The sequence below is a fragment of the Delphinapterus leucas genome, chromosome 2 (assembly GCF_059928025.1).
Source record: "Delphinapterus leucas isolate spDelLeu-1000000601 "Yukka" chromosome 2, BTC_Dleu_Yukka2, whole genome shotgun sequence".
Lineage (NCBI taxonomy): Eukaryota > Metazoa > Chordata > Mammalia > Artiodactyla > Monodontidae > Delphinapterus > Delphinapterus leucas.
In genome coordinates this window covers 145527517-145548893 of record NC_143130.1, presented here as the reverse complement: position 1 = coordinate 145548893, position 21377 = coordinate 145527517, and the positions used below count along the sequence as shown (strand labels likewise).

At 36.4% G+C, this 21377-nt stretch overlaps 1 protein-coding gene and 1 pseudogene across 9 annotated transcripts in view; one reads left to right on the top strand and one right to left on the bottom strand.

Moving 5' to 3' along the window:
* Nucleotides 1-21377, bottom strand: part of FUT8 (fucosyltransferase 8) — a 331756-nt gene that overhangs the window by 274343 nt on the left and 36036 nt on the right. The window lies entirely within an intron of this gene.
* On the top strand, nt 5438-7138 carry LOC115803653 (UDP-GalNAc:beta-1,3-N-acetylgalactosaminyltransferase 1-like; annotated as a pseudogene).

Sequence of the window (21377 nt, the reverse complement as noted above, 5' to 3'; positions counted from 1 at the left end):
CTTTTGCACAGCAAAGGATATCATAAACAAGACAAAAAGACAACCCTCAGAATGGGAGAAAATGTTTGCAAACGAAGCAATGCACAAAGGATTAATCTCCAAAATATACAAACAGCTCATGGAGCTCAATATCAAAAAAAACAAGCAATTCAATTTAAAAAATGGGTGGAAAACCTAAATAGACATTTCACCAAAGAAGACATACAGGTGGCCAAGAGGCACATGAAAAGATGCCCAACATCACAAATTATTACAGAAATGTAAATCAAAACTACAATGAGGTATCACCTCACACCTGTCAGAATGGCCATTATCAAAATATTTAGAAACAATAAATGCTGGAAAGGGTGTGGTGAAAAGGGAACCTTCCTGCACTGTTGGTGGGAATGTAAACTGATACAACCACTATGCAGAACAGCAGGGAGGTTCCTTAATAAACTAAAAATAGAACTACCATATAACCCAGCAAACCCATTACTGGGCATATACCCTGAGAAAACCATAATTCAAAAAGAGACATGTACCACAATGTTCACTGCAGCCCTATTTACAATAGCCAGGACATGGAAGCAACCTAAGTGTCCACTGACAGATGAATGGATAAAGATGTGGCACATATATACAATGGAATATTACTCAGCCATAAAAAGAAACGAAATTGAGTTATCTGTAGTGAGGTGGATGGACCTAGAGTCTGTCATACAGAGTGAAGTAAGTCAGAAAGAGAAAAACAAATACCATATGCTAACACATATATATGGAATCTAAAAAAAAAAAAAAAAAGGTACTGATGAACCTAGTGGCAGGGCAGGAATAAAGATGTAGACATAGAGAATGGACTTGAGGACATGGGGGGAAGGGGAAGCTGGGGTGAAGTGAGAGTAGCATCGACATATATACACTACCGAATGTAAAATTTAGTTAGTGGGAAGCAGCAGCATAGCACAGGGAGATCAGCTTGGTCCTTTGCGATGACCTAGAGAGGCGGGATAGGGGGAGGCTCAAGAGGGAGGGGATATGGGGATATATGTACGCATATGGCTGATTCACTTTGTTGTACAATAGAAACTAACACAGTATTGTGAAACAATTAAACTCCAATAAAGATCTATTAAAAAAATTGTTATTCTGGGGGCTTCTCTGGTGGTGCAGTGGTTGAGAGTCCGCCTGCTGATGCAGGGGACACGGGTTCGTGCCCCGGTCCGGGAAGATCCCACATGCCGCGAAGTGGCTGGGCCCGTGAGCCATGGCCACTGAGCCTCTGCGTCCGGAGCCTGTGCTCCGCAACAGGAGAGGCCACAACAGTGAGAGGCCCGCGTACAACAACAACAACAAAAAAAAACTGTCATTCTGAGAGACAGAACAGCCTATAAAAACATTTAATAAATAATTGCAAACCAAAAATAAGCACATTTGTATATTGCCTTATTATTCACATTATCTGATAGCTGTCATTGAAAAGGACAAACCACTGCCAAGTCAACTACTCCCAGGGCCCATAAACAGACAATTCCTAAATAGCCATTAACTATAAAATCAGTTAAGGCTCATTGCGATTCCTTCCTAAAATTTCACCCAAAAGTCTTTACCAACCTCCCACAATAATCCAGTATTATGGGATTTATGCTTCTAGCCATTATGGAGTAACTGGTACCCGATTTCTCTTCAAACAGTAAACAACTGCAAAACTAGACAACATATAGGACGCAACAGTCTCCAGACAATGGAAAACAATTAGTGTAGATCTGCATTCTCTGAGAGAAAGAAACAAGCTAGATAAGCCTACATGCACCTTGACTTTCTGCTAAGAGACATGTTATAGACACTACTGCAGGCAGGGAGATTCAAAGCAAAGCACAGCAGTGTCACTAACGTGAAAAGACAAAGATCAGAGTTCAGAAAGTATAGGTGGCAGGAATTACTGGAATAATGTACCAGAGAGGAGGGAGTAATGCAGAAAAAAAGCTCCACACATCTTCTCTTGAGTCTTTGACTTAATACTAATTTGCACATATTTGGGGGAAATTCCATAATGCAAGAGGGAAAAAAAGTCTGCTGAGGAGCTTAAAAAATGAACAATTCAAGGTTCATACAGAGCTAGGGACATTTGAGTTGCAACTAACCAGAGAAGAGAGACCTTGTATACTCTGGACAATAAGTAGAGACCTCAGCAGGGCTAAATTAGTCCCAAAATAAAGATTAATCTATAACGATACCAGCAGAGCTTAAAAACGAACCCTGAAGGAACAATCTGATCTTCAACTTAACATCTGTAACCAGATGGTTAGCTAAATGGAAAACCTCATATTTCACAGGGCATCAGGTAAAGTATTCATAAAGGTTCTGCCTCAGGAATACAGCAAAATTACATTAAATGGTCCCAGTAAGGAATACCTTAAAGGATTAAATACTTCCCAAGTAACTTAAATACATTCCAGAAAAAACTTCAAGAATATTTACAGGAATGCAAAAATATCCAGTACCCAACAAGGTAAAATTTACAATGTCTTCTTTTCCATGCCTGACAAGCATTAACTAATTTGCCAAGCAGGTTATGGTGGAGGGGAGGGGCGGGGAGGCAAGAAAGTAGAGCCAAATGAGGAGAAATATCAATCAAAACCAACCCAGAAATGACAGCAGAACTAGGAAACTAGGATTTAAAGTTATTATAAATGTGTTCCATATGCTCTAGAAGCTAGAGAAAAGACTGAGTGTAATTTAAGTTAAAACATAGAAAAACGACCCAAATCGAACATCTAGAAATGAAAACTAGAATGTTAGAGATGCTCTACCTGACACTCAGTGAATTATATTTTCCACTCTGTCTGATGGATTCAGGCTCTATTCCTGACATTGTGTGAGCTCTTTATTGTTCCCTCAATTCCTTTTGCGTGGTTCTCCCTTGACCTCAAGCAGTTTCCTCACAGGTCTGTACTGATCAGTACTCAACTGAATTCTTGGAAGGGACTTCTGCAGATGTGCAAAATTCTCTTGCAGCTCTCTCCTCTCTGGTACTCTGCTCTCTGAACTCTAGCTGCCTTGGCTCCTTAGGCTCCCAGCACCATCTCCTCATTTCAGGGAGATCTCTAGGCTCCTCTGGGGTTCTACCGCCCTAGCCCATTCCTAGAAACACTCTCCAGGCAGAGCAAGCATAGGTCTCATCTAATCTGTTTCCTGTCTCTCAGGGATCGATGTCTTTTATTGCCTGATGGCAAATGCCTTAAGAACTGTTGTTTAATGTTTTTTGTCTAGTTAGCTGTTTCAAGTAAAACGATACCAATCCGTTAGCCCAGCTTGGCTGGAAGCACTATCTTAAATATTTTAAAGGGAGACTATGAGTTAAACCAACTTTGTAATAGCACTGAAAGCTAAAGTTTTCCAAAAATTAGATGTATTCGGTTAACAACACTCACATGTTAATAAGTTATCCTGAACCATATAATAAATGCATACTATGTGGTAGAAAAGAACAGTAACCATGAAAGTGAAATAGGCAATACCAGCTGAATGTAAAGAATAAACGGCATTCAGTAATCAGAAATAAAAAGTCAACACAAGGAAAAACTAATTTTGGGAAAGATTTCTCTGAAAGAAATGTACATGGGAATATATAACCAAGGATGCAGCATATGATTTCATATACGCTCAAATCAAATGTATGGAGAAAATTATTCATTTAAGAGGAAATGCTGGGGCTTCCCTGGTGGCGCAGTGGTTGAGAGTCCGCCTGCCGATGCAGGGGACACGGGTTCGTGCCCCAGTCTGGGAAGATCCCACATGCCGCAGAGCAGCTGGGCCCGTGAGCCATGGCCGCTGAGCCTGCGCGTCCGGAGGCTGTGCTCCGCAACGGGAGAGGCCACAACAGTGAGAGGCCCGCATACTGCAAAAAAAATAAGAAGAAGAGGAAATGCTATATGTGCTTATCAGTGGCATTGGAATTCAGGTCAAATGTTACAAGATCTGCTGTAGACTAATCAAAGGTGAAGATACTAAAAGAAGAGAAGCAAAACAAATAAGTCTTCAGGAGAAATACAGTAGAACCAAATGAACAACTTACTCTCCCCATGACAGGTAAAGGAAAATGTAAAGAAAGAAAAATCCTTTAGAAGATGTTTAAAGAAAGAACTGTAAAAAAAAAAAAAAAGGTTAGGAATTACAGGTTTTATTTTCAATCTCTGCTGCTGAACAGTCAGTCATTTTTATCCATATAGGAAGGAAAAAGACTGTGAGCTAAACTGAACATACTCTGAAGAGGAAAAGAAAAAACAGCACATGGCCCGTTGATTCTTATCGTCAAAGAAACACAACTGTCCTGTTCTAAAAAAGGAAACTACACACACAAAAAAATCATCACATATGAAATGAACAAAAAAGTAAATTTGTGGGAAAATCATGTTTAACAGATGACAAAAGAAACTGTCAGGGATGAAACTGGTCACTTTTAAGAAAAAGAGAAGAGAGGTTCTGCATGTTTATATAAAAAGCTATTTACCCATAGCTGTGTGAACACATTTAAATTAAAAATCTAAGTATAACTCAGGCAATGCAGAGCCTTATAACACTGATGATCCCAAGACCATTCTAGGCTAGACTTCAAACAAGGAGGTAATGCTGTATAGATGAGACTACCAGACTGAAGTGGGTAAGGGTAGGAGTAGGGACAGCCTACAGGAGGCTGTTTGCTAGGAATAATTTTACTACTAGAAATTTGTCAACCTCTCTATAGTATGGCTTATAGTATGGTTTAGATTTGAAAAGCAGTAAGATAGGACCTCAACGTCTTTTAGCTATGGATCAACATTAAGAGGGAAAACACACAGAGGTAGAAATAAGCCCCAAAGGAGAAGAAAATACTGACTATGTTGTACCACTCTTTCCCTCTCCTTTCCCTGTAGCATTAATTAATATGCTAATGAATCTGTTATAACAAGGAAAGTTGCTCCTTTTAGCATACTTTGTAAATGGGCAAATAGACATCACTAAAGTAGGTGATATTAAGAAAATATGGGCCCAGGGGCCAGGGCCTCTGTGACGATCAGCTACCCCACCAGAGGTAAGGAAGATTTGAGTTTGCAGTCTTCAACTGGGAACAGCTTTGGGTTTTAGCTTTCTCCAGGCCACTTAGAGTAGTTCACGGCAAATCTTTTAATTAAAGCATGGAATACGAAAACAGAAAACTTCAGCTAGTGCTTTAGTCTCATAAGAAATTCTACAGGCATGTGTCTTATAAGCAGTATATGGCAGAATTTTAAACCAATCTGAGAGTCTCTGTTTTTCAGTAGAAATTTCAAGCATTATTTTTGACTACTACTTACTACTGAATGTTCAGTTGGTGAAACTGAAGGTCTTTCACTCAGAAGGAATAAATCAAGAAGGTCATGGATGGCTGAGATTAAATGGAGCCCCCAAAAGGTTGTACAGTGTTTAGCAGCTAGAACCTGAGGCTCGCGTGCTCCTGAGGGGCTGTGAATGGATGGACCCGGCCCTCCTGAGCACCCCTCCCTTCCGAGTAGGATGTCACTGCGATCCCCCAAATGGAGCCTCCTGCTGCTGTCATTCCTGAGTTTCCTGGTGATGTGGTACCTCAGTCTGCCTCCACTACAATGTGACAGAACGAGTGAACTGGATGTACTTCTACGAGTATGAGCCCATTTACAAAAAGACGTCCACTTCACACTTCAAGAGCATTAGAACTGCTCTCATCAAAACCCATTTCTTGTTATCCTGGTGACCTCACAACCCTCAGATGTGAAATCCAGACAGACCATTAGAGCTACTTGCGGTGAAAAGAATCTTGGTGGGGATATGAGGTTCTTACATTTTTCTTACTAGGCCAACAGGCTGAAAGGAAGACAAATTGTTAGCATTATCCTTAGAGGATGAACACCTCCTTTATGGTGACATAATATGACAAGATTTTTTATAGACACATACAATAACCTGACCTTGAAAACGATTATGGCATTTAGGTGGGTAACTGAGTTTTGCCCCAATGCCAGGTACATCATGAAGACAGACACTGATGTCTTCATCAATACTGGCAATTTAGTGAAGTATCTTTTAAATTTAAACCACTCAGAGAAGTTTTTCACAGGTTATCCTCTAATTGATAATTATTCCTATAGAGGATTTTACCCAAAAAAACCCATATTTCATACCAGGAGTATCCCTTCAAGGTGTTTCCTCCCTATTGCAGGGGGTTGGGTTAATAAGTATCATGTCCAGAGATTTGGTGCCAAGAATCTATGAAATGATGAGTCACGTAAAACCCGTCAAGTTTGAAGATGTTTATGTTGGGATCTGTTTGAATTTATTAAAGGTATACATTCATATTCTGGAAGACACCAACCTTTTCTTTTTATATAGGATTCATCTGGATGTCTGTCATCTCAGATGTGTGATTGCAGCCCATGGCTTTTCTTCTAAGGAAATTATCACATTTTGGCAGGTTATGCTAAGGAACACCACATGCCATTATTAATTTGACATTCTACCCAAAGCCTAGAGAAGGAAGGGATACTTTCTGGAAAATGTTAAAGTTAGGACTGTGAAATCTCCAACAGAAAACTCATGGGAAGGTCACTGTGTGGCTTACAGGGAACTGAAACTCATGGAAGAGCCCATAGACTGGAGACTGGAGGGTTGCACTTGACCTGTGATTTATTTTGACAACAGTCAAGTCAGCCCTTTTAAAGATGATATTCAGAGGAATTAATAAACATCTTATGAAGGAATGGGAGGTTTCTGTTAATAAAACTAATAGGATCAAACAATTTGAAGATGTCATTCCGTAGACTAGAACTTCTTAAAAGGGTTTCATTGAATTATAAGCTAATTTGTCCATAACAACAAAGCAGTGTGGAGTATTTTTCATTGAACAATCTAGTCAGTTCAGGGTTTTGTGTATATCTTACATGGATTACCAGTTTTTTTAATATATAGTTCTGTGGAAAACAACTGAAGCTATACCAAACAAAATTTCATCTGTTTTTGGTCATTCACAAGATACTTCAAGATGTTGCAGTATTTCAGAGTTAATATCAATTATTATTTAATATTACTTAGAGTTTTGCACTTCCTAGGTGTTTGAATGTTACGGTTGTTTCAATACTATATAAACAGAATAGTGAAAATCACTCTTTATATTTAAATTTTTTCCAATTACTTCTCTGATGAGTTTATGAATAGCTCCATTAATGTGAAGTCATTGGTCGTTATTCCATATCAGTAATCTCTTGGACTTTGATAAGTATTTTGTCGTGGTAAAATAGAGAAGAATGAAAGCAAGAAGATCTGACTTATTGTCTTATTTTTAACACTATAATCCCCATTGTATTTAGGTGTCACTTCATTGGTCTCATTTTTCCACCTGGAAATTAGGAATAATATAGAATGCCAGGCAGCATATTTCCTTTTGGAAAGGACTCTAAAGCCAAAAAGAAAAGAGAGAATGTGATGGCCAGAAGGAATATTATGAAAGGAGTGTCATATTTCAGTGCTTGAGTTGGAAAGAGAAGACTAAAGATTCAAGTGTCGTTGTTAACTGCTCCATGTTTTTTCTCATTAACAATCAGTTTGAGAATAAAAAGGAAAAGAGAAAAAAAACCTGATAACCAATATGAATTTGAAAAATAAACAAAAAACTGAAAAGCCTGTTTTGTCCACTTTTTCAATAAAAATGAATTCATTATTCTAAAACTGTTAAACTCATATTTATTGGTAAGCAAATATTTACTATAATGATCCTGAAACGTAACATTACTTTGAAGCAAAATAAAAAACCAAGTTAGGAACTAGAAGTCCTCACTACTCCCTCTCCTATTCTGAAGTTGTCTACCTTGACAACATAAACTAGTAGTGCATCAACTTTACTCTATCGATCTTCTTACCAGTTAACAGGGCCCAGTTAAATTTTTATTCATATTTTGGCCTAGGTAAATTTGTAAGTTCTGTTTGACATTATAATGTCAATTCCCTTTTTTTCTTCCTCTTCCTACAGCCAGCCCTATATGCCAAAAATCATTGAAACAGAAATTTAAGTGACTTCTGTCATCCTTAGCCCATAAATTTGTTCAGATAAGCTTTGTAGAATCACCTAAAATAAAGATTTCTGAAAAATTAGAAAAGAAAATTATATCTGTATGTATTACAGTCAATATCCTTTCATAGTTATAATCCTTTCAGTTAGTCTGAAATCAGAAGGCAAAGTATTACAATTTCCATCGTTTATAACACCATCACGCCTTTTAAATTCCCATGGGAAATAACTTAACTTTCTAAATCTTTTTCAACTTGATGTACATTATACTTGGCTATTTTCCCCACCCCATCCCCCACAAGACTGTGCACACCATGAGAGCCAAGACTATGTCTATTCATCTTTATATCTTTTAGTGGTTTCTAGCACGCTGCTTTAACACACATTAGTATTTAACATTTTCTGCTCACCAATATCCCTTCTACCCATCTCACAAGGATACTGCAAGGATCAAAGAGTATATCTGTGAGAGTACTTTGCAAAATAAAAGTGTTTTGCAGATATCAGATGAATTTAATTTCATTATCGATGATTATTCTAAATCCTACCTGGCAAGTAGTGGAATGTTCTAGGGAATGAGAACAGAACAAATGGCATTTGACGAGCAAGTCTGATGGTGGCTCCACAACCTCCTTACTCTGTCCTCCATTCTATAGGTTCTAGAGTCCACTTAGTCATGGTAGAAGCTCTCATCACTCTGACATCATCCACATCACTACAGCCCAAAAATCTTCTGGCATTTTATGGTTTCCAGTGCCAGGTCCTGTTCTAGCTCCCCAACTATAATTCATAACAATTGGCCTATTTAACTATAATCTTCTAGCTAGCCCTTCCCTTACTGGATTAGATATAGAGGTAAAAATCAATAAGCCAGTCTTATGACCTAACGTTACCTCTGGGATATTGAGTAAATGACTTGTGTTTCGGTGCCATTTTTTAAATGCCAGTATAAACATGTAACATTGCCACAGCTGCACTCTAAGCAGGATATGAAGATCCCAGTATCTGGATAATCGTGACTTTTAAGAACACATTCTGGCACTGAAGAAAGAATCCTGAAACAGAAATGAAGAGGCTTAGGTTCTAGTCCCAGCTCTTCATATTAATTTACTACATGATTTTGGATATAACATATCACTTTCCTAGACTTCTAGTTATTCTTCTATTAATGAAAGAATTGGAATAAATTGTAAAGGTCTCTTCCAGCTCTAAAATTCTGGGACTGAAAGCCTGAACTACACCTTCTAGGTGCCATTAAAATTCTTCAGCTTATATTTCAATTCAGAACTCAACTGTTAACTACTAAACATGCCCTCTTCCCCAACAACATTCTAAATAATTCATCTACACAAGATATGATTTGAGTAACCAGTTCTAGAAGCAAATTTTTCTTTAATCTTTTGCTAAAAAAAATTTCTCTCCAGTACAAAAACTTCTTTTTGTTTCATTATTATAAAACAAAGATATTTTCCTACAACTCTTTACCATCAAATATATGATTACACCTCCCAGAGTTACTGGAAACTGACAAAAACAGCTTATATTCACCAAGTTCAGCAATAAACTCACATAAAATTCACTTTACAAAACCAACCCAGGACACGTTCAGCACCACTACACTAAAAGTTTTTTTTTAATTTTAGCATAGTTTTACATTACAGAAAAGTTGCAATGATAATACAGTGTTTCCACATACCATATACCCAGATTCCCCCATTGTTAACATCTTGCATTACCCTATTGTTAACATCTTGCATTACTCTGGTACATTTGCCACAATTAAGGAAACAATATTAATATATTACTATTAATGAAATCCGATGCTTTAGTAGGATAAACATACTCAATATCAAAAAAGTTTTTCAAAGCAAAATTCTTCAAAAGAGCAATGGAAACATAAAACATAGTAAAAGACACATAGCAAACAGAATACAAACAGCAAATATAATAAATAATTGTCACAGCTAAGCTCAAGATATCAGTGTCAATAGTAAATGCAAAGAGCTTAACTGCTCTACTAAAAGGAAAAAGATTTTTGATCAGCTCATGACCCAAAACCCAACTGTACACTATATACAAGGAGCACCTAAAACAAAGTAATTAAGAAACATTAAAAGGAAAAAGATATGAGAACAGGTGTAACAGGCAAATACAACAAAAAAGAAAGCAGAGGTTATGATCTTAATAACTGACAAGGTAGAATTTAGGCCCAAAAAAGCACCTAACGTGACAAAGTAGGATTTTTTTTTTTAATGCTAAAGTACAAATTGACAATGAGGAAGATAAATCAGTTACGAATATCTATGCACCAAAGAGCACAGTCATAAACTTTGTAAAACAAAAATCTACATTAGATAGATGAAGAAATTAACAGAAACAGAATAATAGTAAGTAAAGCTATAGAAGACATAAGCTATGTAATCAATAAGGTAGATTATATTATATTGAACTTACTATACTTAACTTTGTACTCTGATAGAGAAAACAATCTCTATTTAAGTGGACATGGACTATTCATAAAAACTGATCATATGAAAGGTCATAAAGAAAACCTCAATAAGTTTAACAGAGTAGAAATAACACAAACTATGTTCTCTGATCACAATACAACTACACATGAACAACAACAAAAAGCCCTTCCTCCTGCAAGTTAAAAAATATTCTATTAAATAACTTTTGAATGAAATGAAAAACAAAAACTGCAGAATACATAAAATCCCAAATGGATCAGGAAGTAAAACACAAAAATTAAAACTATGAATGTCCTAGAAGAAAACACAAATGATTCCAACTATATCCTGTAATGAGGGAAGTCTAGCAGTGACTGAAAATCCAAAGGCAAAAGATACAATTTTTAACTGACACATTCAACAATAAAAACTGATTTTTGAAATACAGATGGCCAAAACTGCCAAAAACTATAAGTAAAGGCAAAAAACAATCTGTAAGAAAATATGTGGCTACTGAGCACTACTGCATACTTGAATTGTGGCCAGTCCAAATCCAGATATGCTGTTAAGGGTAAAACACACACAAGATTTTGAAGACTTGGTACAAACAAAAGAATTTAAGTATCTCATTAATAGTTGTTATGTTGATTACATATCAATGATAATACTCAAGTACTGACATGGTAGTATTTTAATACATGTGATAATATTTGGATCTATAATTAACTGAAACTTTATTTTTAATTTTTTAATGTGTAATTTAAGTTTTCTTTTCTTTTTTTTTGTTTTGTTTTACAAGTTTTTGTGTGGACTTAAATCTTTATTTCTCTGAGATAAATGCCCAGGAGTGCAACTGCTGGGTCATGTAATTAACTGCATGTTTTATTAATTATTATTATTATTATTATTTTACAAAGCTGCCAAACTGTTTTCCAGAATGGCAATATCATTTTCAATCCCACCAGCAATGTATAAGTGATCCAGTTTCTCTGTATTCTGGTAAACATCTGATATTGTCACTATTTTTTTTTTTAATGGAAAGGGAATCTAAGAGAGTGGATATATATATCTGTATAACTGATTCAATTTGCTGTACAGCAGAAACTAACACAACACTGTTAAGCAACTATACTCCAATAAAAATTAACAAAAAATAAATCAACAAAAATAAATTTTAAAATTGAAAAATAATGTGTAATTTAAGTTTTCTAGTAGCCACATGTAATTTTACATTTCTAAGAAGTCTTGGAATAAATGATGCCCCTGAAAAATGAACTTAGAACCCAGATAATAGTATCTAAATCTTATTCTCATATCTGAAGCAGGGAATATATAAAGTGAGCCTGGGACATCATTGTATGCTTGACAGAAAGAATTCAAAGATGAATAAAGGCCCATCAGAAAGACACAGAGAACACACATCCATACACACACACAAAAAAAAAAACCCACAAAAGTAAGCTTGAAGGGGCTCCCAGTGGCCAAATCTGAACATCAAAAAAGAAGTTACCTTAAATGACTGTAAAATATTAAATAAATTAAAATCAATGAGACTATGCATTCTTTTAAAAATGGGCGAGTGGGTAAGTTCCATGTCCAGTATGGTAGAAGCAGCTTATCCAGACCAATCCTCCTCCAGACAACAATTATAAAACTTGACAAAAAACACCACCAACCTCTGAAGGCACAGGAAAATAAACAAAAGCAGACAGATTCTGGAGGGCATATATACTTGGAAAAAAAAAATGGCAGGAGTAAGTTTCTAAATATACTGCGTATAGCTGGAGGGCAGGCCACAATCAGTGGCTGCACAAACTAAAATTCCAACAGAGAACCACAGTTTTTATGTGCAGTTTTTTCCTGGAGTGCCAGAGGAAGCTTTCAAAGCAACCACCAACACCGGAAAGTGAGGGAGAAATTCCAGAAAGAAGAAGATCAGACAGGGGAAGTCGTAAACCCTATGTTTACCTCTGCCCAAATCTTTGGCAGACCAACTAGCTGACCAATTAACTGCATATATGGAGGATACACACCAGCTAATGATTAAAAAAATAAACAAAAACAAAAACCTGACAGCTGAACTGTCTCCTAAGACACAGAGTTTGAAGTATGAGTACAACAAAATTAACTGCCTGCTGAAACAAAGATATCAGCCCTTTTATGGAAGACTATAACAGAATCCATAACAATCAAACATAAAGATTATAATCCAAAATCATTTGACATAAAGGCCAAGAAAACGAGACCAAACAAAGAAACAACAACAAAACAATAAATAACAAGCTCGTGGAATCAGATGTTGGTGATTTAAATCCTTTAAAACAAGGATTTTAAAAGAGCTATTATAATTATGCTCAGCAATAAAGGAAAATATGCCCACAAGGAAATGTAAACCATAAAGAAGAACCAAATGGAAATTCTAGAATAGTAAAAGAGTATCTAGAACAAGAACAGATTGGAAATAACATAGAAAAGAGTCAGTGCACCCGAGCATAGATCAATAGAAACTTTTTTAGATATCTAGAACTTTTTCATCTTATTAAGTGGAAGTCTATATCCTTCGGCCAACATCTCCCCATTTCTGCCATCCCCCACCCCTGGTAAACACCACTCCACTCTGTTTCTATGAATTCAGCTTTATTAAAGTCCATTTATAAGTGATATCATACAGTATTGGTCTTTGTCAGACTTTTTTCACATAGCATAATACCCTCACAGTTCATCAATGCTGTTAAAATGACAGGATTTCCTTCTTTCTCATGGCTTAATAATATCCCACTGTGTGTGTAAACATGGGTATGCAGATATGTCATCAAGATTGTGTTTTCATTTCCCTTGAATATATACCCAGAAGTAGGACTGCTGGATCATATGGCAGTTCTATTCTTAATTTTTTAAGGAACCTCCATACTCTCTTCCATGGTGGCTCTACCAACTGACATTCCCACCAACGGTTCACAAGGGTTCCCTTTTCTACAGAGCCTTGCCAACACTTGTCATCTCTTATCTTTTTGTTAACAACTATTCTAACAGGTGTGAGGTGATATCTCATTGTGGTTTTGATTTTCAATTCCCTGATGATTAGTGATCTCAAGAACCTTTTCATATACCTGTTGGCCATTAGTATGTCTTCTATGGAAAAATGTCTATTCAGTTCTCTGTCCATTTTGTAATCAGATTTTTCTTTTTTTTTTCTACTCAGTTGTATGAGTTCCTTATATTTTTTGGATCTTAACCCTTTATCAGATATATGACTTGTAATTATTTTCTCCCATTTCACAGGGTGAGGTATGTTCCTTCTATACCCAATTTGTTGAGAGGTTTTATCATGAAATGATATTTTGTCAAATGCTTTTTCTGTATCTATTGAGATGAACATGACTTTTATACTTCAATCTATTAATTTGGTATATCATATTTATTGATTTGTGTTTTCTGAACCATCCTTGCATCCCAGGGATAAATCCCACTTGATCATGATGCATGATCCTTTTAATGTGTTGCTGAATTAAGCTTGTTAATATTTTGTTGAGGATTTTTGCATCTATGTTCATCAGGGATATTGGCCTGTAGTTTCCTTTACTCGTAGTGTGCTGGTCTGACTTTAGTATCAGGGTAATGCTGGCCTCATAAAATGAGTTTGGGTATGTTCCCTCCTCTACTATTTTTTGGGAAGAGTTTGAGAAGGACTGATATTAATTCTTCTGTAAATGTTTGGTAGAATTCACCAGTGAAGCCCACCTGGTCCTGAAGTTTTATTTGTTGGAAGGTTTTTGATTACTGATTCAGTCTTCTTACTAGTAATCAGTCTGTTCAGATTTTCTATTTTTTCTTGATTCAGTCTTGGTAAGCTGTGTGTTTCTGGAAATTTATTCATTTCTTACAGACTGTCCAACTTGTTGGTATATATTCAATAATTCTTCATAGTAGTCTCTTACAATCCTCTGTATTTCTTTGGCATCAATTGTAACATCTCCTCTTTCAATTCTGATTTTATTTTTTTGAGTCCTCTCTCTTTTTTTCTTGGTGAGTCTGGCTAAAGGTTTGCCTGTTTTACTTATCTTTTTTTTTTTTTTTGGCGGTACACAGGACTCTCACTGCTGTGGCCTCTCCTGTTGCGGAGCATAGGCTCCGGACGCGCAGGCTCAGCGGCCATGGCTCACGGGCCTAGCCGCTCCGCGGCATGTGGGATCTTCCCAGACCAGGACATGAACCTGTGTCCCCTACATCGGCAGGTGGACTCTCAACCACTGCACCACCAGGGAAGCCCTTGCTTATCTTTTAAACAAACAAACAAACAAAAAACAGCTCTTAGTTTCACTGATCCTTTCTATTGTCTTTTTAGCGCTATTTCATTGTTCTGCTCTGATCTTTGTTATTTCTTTTGTTTCTACTAACTTTGGGTTTAGTTTGTTCTTTTTCTAGTTCCTTGAGGTATTAAGTTATTTGAGTTCTTTCTTTTGCTTAGTATGCGCATTTATTGCTATGAACTTCCCTCTCAGAACTGCTTTTGCTGCATCTCATAAGTTTTGGTATGCTGTATTTCCATTTTCATTTGTCTCAAGGTAACATTTTATTTCCCTTTTGATTTCTTCTTTGACCCATTGGTTGTTCAGTAGCATGTTGTTTAATCTCCACATATCTGTGAATTTTCCAGTTTTCCTATCATAACTGATCTCTAGTTTCATACCACCGTGGTCAGAAAAGATGCCTGATACAGAGTGAAACTATTTTGTACGATACAGTAATAGTAGGCACACATCATTATATATTTGTAAAAATTCATAAAATATACAACACAGAGTGAACTCGAATGTAAACTGTGGACTTTAGTTAATAATAATGTATCAGCATTGGTTCATCAATCATAAAAAATGTGTCACTCACCTGCAAAAGGTAAATAATAGGAGAAACTGACAGGGCAGGGAAATGTAATGTGGGAACTCTGTATTTTCTAGCCAATTTTTCTGTAAACCTAAAATTTCTCCAAAAAAATAAGTATTAAAATTTTTAAAAGATATCATAAGCAAAATAAAAAACTGAAAAATTGAAAGAAAATATTTACAACATATATTACAGATAAAGATCTAGTATGCCAAGTATAGAAAGAGTTCTTAAAAATTGAGAGAAAATGGAACCAAAAACCTGACAGAAAAAAATGGCAACACATAATTCACAAAAAGTAAAGTACATAAAAATGGACTTTAAACATAGGAAAGATTTGAACGTTCAACCTCACTCAGTACACTGGCCTACCACTTCTCACCTATCCCCCCGCAAAATTTTACTATATATTCTCTTGGTAAGACTGTGGAAAAACAGGTACTCTCATAAGTTGCCAGTGAGAATGTAGAACAGCACATGCTAATTAATAGAGGAGAATTTGGCAATACCTAACAAAATTTATATAACAAAACTTATAAATAAAAACAGAAATACAGATCAATGGAACAGGATAGAAAGCCCAGAGATAAACCCACACACATATGGTCACCTTATCTCTGATAAAGGAGGCAAGAATATACAATGGGGAAAAGACAGCCTCTTCAATAAGTGGTGCTGGGAAAACTGGACAGCTACATGTAAAAGAATGAAATTAGAACACTCCCTAACACCAGACACAAAAATAAACTCAAAATGGATTAAAGGCCTAAATGTAAGGCTAGACAGTATAAAACTCTTAGAGGAAAACATAGGCAGAACGCGCTATGACATAAATCACAGCCAGATCCTTTTGGACCCACCTCCTAGAGAAATAAAAAAAAACAAAAAACAAATGGGACCTAATGAAACTTTAAAGCTTTTGCACAGCAAAGGAAACCATAAACAAGATGAAAAGACAACCCTCAGAAGGGCAGAAAATATTTGCAAATGAAGCAACTTACAAAGGATTAATCTCCAAAATATACAAGCAGCTCATGCAGCTCAATATCAAAAAAACAAACAACCCAATCCAAAAATGGGCAGAAAACCTAAATAGACATTTCTCCAAAGAAGATATACAGAACGCCAACAAACACATGAAAGGATGCTCAACATCACTAATCATTAGAGAAATTCAAATCAGAACTACAATGAGGTATCACCTCACACCGGGCAGAATGGCCATCATCAAAAAATCCACAAACAACAAATGCTGGAGAGGGTGTGGAGAAAAGGGAACCCTCTTGCACTGTTGGTGGGAATGTAAATTGATACAGCCACTATGGAGAACACTATAGAGGTTCCTTACAAAACTAAAAATAGAACTACCATACGACCCAGTAATCGCACTACTGAGCATGTACCCTGAGAAAACCATAATTCAGAAAGAGTCATGTACCACAATGTTCACTGCAGCTCTATTTACAATAGCCAGGACATGGAAGCAACCTAAGTGTCCATTGACAGATGAACTGATAAAGGTGATGTGGCACATATATACAATGGAATATTACTCAGCCAAAGAAAGAAACGAAATTGAGGTATTTGTAGTGAGGTGGATGGATCTAGAGACTGTCATACAGAGTGAAGTAAGTCAGAAAGAGAAAAACAAATACCATATGCTAACATATATATATGGAATCTAAAAAAAATAAATAAATGGTTCTTAAGAACCTAAGGGCAGGACAGGAATAAAGACACAGACGTAGAGAACGGACTTGAGGACACGGGGAGGGGGAAGGGTAAGCTGGGACGAAGTGAGAGAGTGGCATGGACATATATACACTACCAAATGTAAAACAGATAGCTAGTGGGAAGCAGCCGCATAGCACAGGGAGATCAGCTCCGTGCTTTGTGACCACCTGGGGGGGGGATAGGGAGGGTGCGAGGGAGGGAGACGCAAGAGGGAGGTGATATGGGGATATATATATGTAGAGCTGATTCACTTTGCTATACAGCAGCAACTAACACAACACTGTAAAGCAATTATACTCCAATAAAGATGTTAAAAACAAACAAAAAAAGAAAATAATAAGACTGGTTACCAACAAGGGGTGTGTATTAGTTTACTGTGGCTGCTGTAACAAATTACCACCAACCTGGTGGCTTAAAACAACATAAATTTATTCTCTCACAGCTCTGAAGGTTAGAAGTCTGAAATCAGTTTCACTGAGCTGAAATTAAGGTGTGATAGGGCCTCACTCCCTTAGGAGGCTCTAGGAAGGAATTTGTTCCTTGTCTCATATAACATCTGGTGGCTGCCACCATTCCTTGGCTTGTGGTTACAACACTCCAATCTCTGCCTCTATGATCACACTGCCTTCTCCTCTCCTATGTCAAGTCTCCTTCTGCTTCCCTCATAAGAATATCTGTGATTGCGTTTAGGGCCCACCCAGGATAAACTATCTCGAGGCTTAATTTAATCACATCTGCAAAGATGCTGTTTTCAAATTAACAAATTTCAGAGATTAGCACTTGCATGCCGTCCATGGGGCCACTTTTCAGCCTATCGGGAGTATATGAAAATGGAGTAGAAGAGATGGGCAAATGACACTTCCGAATATACCTTTCCATATAGTTCCAACTCCTGTTATGAGCTCCTATAGTTCTGAACCATATCAATGTTTCACATACTCAAAAAATAAATAAAATCAACAAGGACAGAGGAGGGCTAACCCCCAAAGTAATACACAGGCAGAAAGAACTAGACCTGAAAGTATTTCAAATAATTAACATATCCACACTGAAAAAGGTGATCAAAGCCGACATCACTAATAATGGGACAAATCAACATCATGTGGCTCCAGATAAAACAACCTGAGAAGGACACAACATCAGTACTAAGTAGCCCTGCAAAAAACGCATAATCAGATTCTACTAAGATGAAACATTAGACAAACCCAGACTGAGGGACACTCTACAAAATAACTGGCCTACGCAATTTTAAAATGTCAGTGTCATAAAAGACAGAAACTTTCCCAAATTAAAGAAAACGAAAGCAACTCAAGATCCTGAATCTGACCCTGGATGAGAGAAAAATATTTTTTATTTTGCTGTATTATTTGGTCAATTGAAAAAATTTAAATTCATAGACAGACTAAATAAGATTTAATACATACAGATATATTAAATGAACAGGGCTTACAGATGGATTAATGTCCTTTGGTTACTTCACAAGACTGTTCTGCATTTCATAAAATATAAAATACACACTGAGTTTCAGAGGATCATGTCTGTAACTTTCAAATAGTTCAGAAAAAAAGAATGATAGAAATATAAAGAAAATGTGATAAAATATTAACATTTGGAAAACTAGACAAGGGATACAGAAGAATTCTTTACACTACTCTTGTTCCATTCATTTTTGTGAGTCTGAAATTAGTTTAAAAATACAAAGCTTTAAAGGTCACTGGGGTAATAATTTTGAGATTGGAAAACAGATGTAGGGAACCTGACCCAGGACCAGCTGAAGTATGGAGAAGACTCTGCTAGACTGTAAAGTCCAAAACTGTACAGTATCCAAGGGTAGGGAATAGAACTATGTCTGTCAATGTCTGCCTTCTGTCCTAACTCCTTCCCATATCCAGCCAGTGCCTGCCACATAGTGTATACTGTAACAAACATGTGTTAAATGGATGAACCCATATGTAAATATCAACCAGCAATGATAATCTGCATAAGAAAATGAACTAAGCTATTCAGAAACAAGTCCTAAAGATAAACATGAAGTTTCTAAACATACTTTAGCCACAGAATACTTTTTCCTACTAAAATCCTAAACAGAACCTCAACACAGAAAAAAAATTGAAGTGCAGTGGCTCTAGTTTCAGTGTGCATCTAATAAAGGTTTGGAATGCCTCAACCTCTATTCCTCCAGCACCAAAACCCCAACACCAATTTCTCAAGATTCAAGAGCTCTGAGAACATAATATAAAGATGAAAGGATAGATTTCGAAGCTCTTGTACCAGCTTCCACTGATAAAAACTTTTCCTTGCTTTTCTCTAAACCTTGGTCCAGAGAACCATTCAAAACCAAGGCGAAATTATTTCCTTTTCACTGTTCTAAATCTTTGGAACTGTTAAATAATCAATATTCAAGACTGGTTCCTCTCAAGAACCTTCTATCACCTGGATTCCTTAAAAATGTACAATAATTCAAAGCTTTGAAATTTATCTCAAAACAGAAAATTGAACAGGAAAATTCACGTAAAAAATATCAGTAAATAACTATCCTCTAATAACTAAAAGATATATCCACAAATTGGCCTACTGCATATAAAGTATGATCTACAAATCAATTGGGATCCACAAGGGATCCACAAGGACAAAACTATTTTCATAATAACACTGAGATTGTAACTGCCTTTTATCACAGAGTTACCATTTGCATGGACAGAGCAAAAACAAAGATGGATAAAAATGATGGTGCCTTAGAATGAATCAAGGCCCTGTCATCAAACTATATTAGTAGTCAGTGTATGTTTCACTGACACACAACTGGTGGGGAGTTGGGGGAAAGGTGGAGGGAAGCTAGTTTTATAAGAATATCCTTGATAAAGAGTAAAAAATTTGGGAATCCCTGGTGGCGCAGTGGTTGAAAATCCGCCTGCCAATGCATGGGACATGGGTTCTGGCCCTGGTCCTGGAAGATCCCACATACTGCGGAGCAACTAAGCCCATGTGCCACAACTACCGAGCCTGCGCTCTAGAGCCCGCGAGCCTAGAGCCCGTGCTCCACAACAACAGAAGCCACCGCAATGAAAAGTCCACGCACCACAACAAAGAGTAGCCCCCGCTCACAGCAGCTAGAGAAAGCCCGCGTGCAGCAACGAAGACCCAACACTGGCAAAAATAAATTAATTAAAAATAGTTTTTTTAAAAAAGAGTAAAAAATTATTTTGATTTTTTAAAATCTCAAACCTTCAGAACAGATCTTAAGTCTGTGTATTGAAATGGAGGTATGCAATAAAGCATTGCTGTGTATACTGAAGGACAACTGTCTTGAGGAAAGCCACCTGTGAGACTGAGTAGCAAGCTGAAAGAGCCAATTTCCATGGAACACTGTTTTTACCTGAAAGAATTATGGTTGTTAGACCTGCGTATTTGGTAGACATTTTCTTGAAAATGAACAAAGTAAGCCTACCTCTTAAGTGACAGTTGCTAATGATAACATTTAAACTTTCAAGTGAAAATTACAAGTTGGGGAAACACGTATTCATCACCATGGGTTTAACATCTTCCCTTGAGATCGGTGATGCTATCAACAAGTGATATTTTGATGTTATATAATGAAACATGTCAACATTTGGAAGATTTGCATAACTCAATGAACCCGTATTTTCCAGATGAACCAAGTTTAATGTTATAAAACCATATACGGATTACAGATCCATTCAAAGTACACAGCATAGCCATGGATTTTAATGTAATAAAGTAAAAAGGTTCACTGATATAGTTTCAGATTTCACAGTTTAGAAAACTACCATTTGTCAAGTTTTGATAGAGAATCAAAAACAGATCACAATCATCTAAAAATCTAAAATTACTTCTCCCTTTTCCAACTATATATGAGGCCATATTTTCTTCATATACTTCAGCCAAAACAATATATCATAATATAATAAATGCAGAAGCAAATATAAAAATCCAGACATCTTCTATTAAGCCAGACATTAAAGAGTTTTGCAAAACTGTAAAGCAATGCCACCCTTATTAAGTTTTTTTGTTTTGGAAATTAGTTATTTTTAATTAAAAGGTTATTTACATAAACATGTAATGAGTTTGTTATTTTTAATGAATTAATAATTATATTATATTTGTTTTAATCTAATGTGGTATCAATATAATCCCCCAGAAAGTTTCTTGTAGTCTCCCTCAATAATTTTTAAGAATGTAAAATGGGTCTTAAGGACAAAAGTTTGAGAAATACTACTATAGAGCAACAAGCTGATTTGTCAGAAAACTTC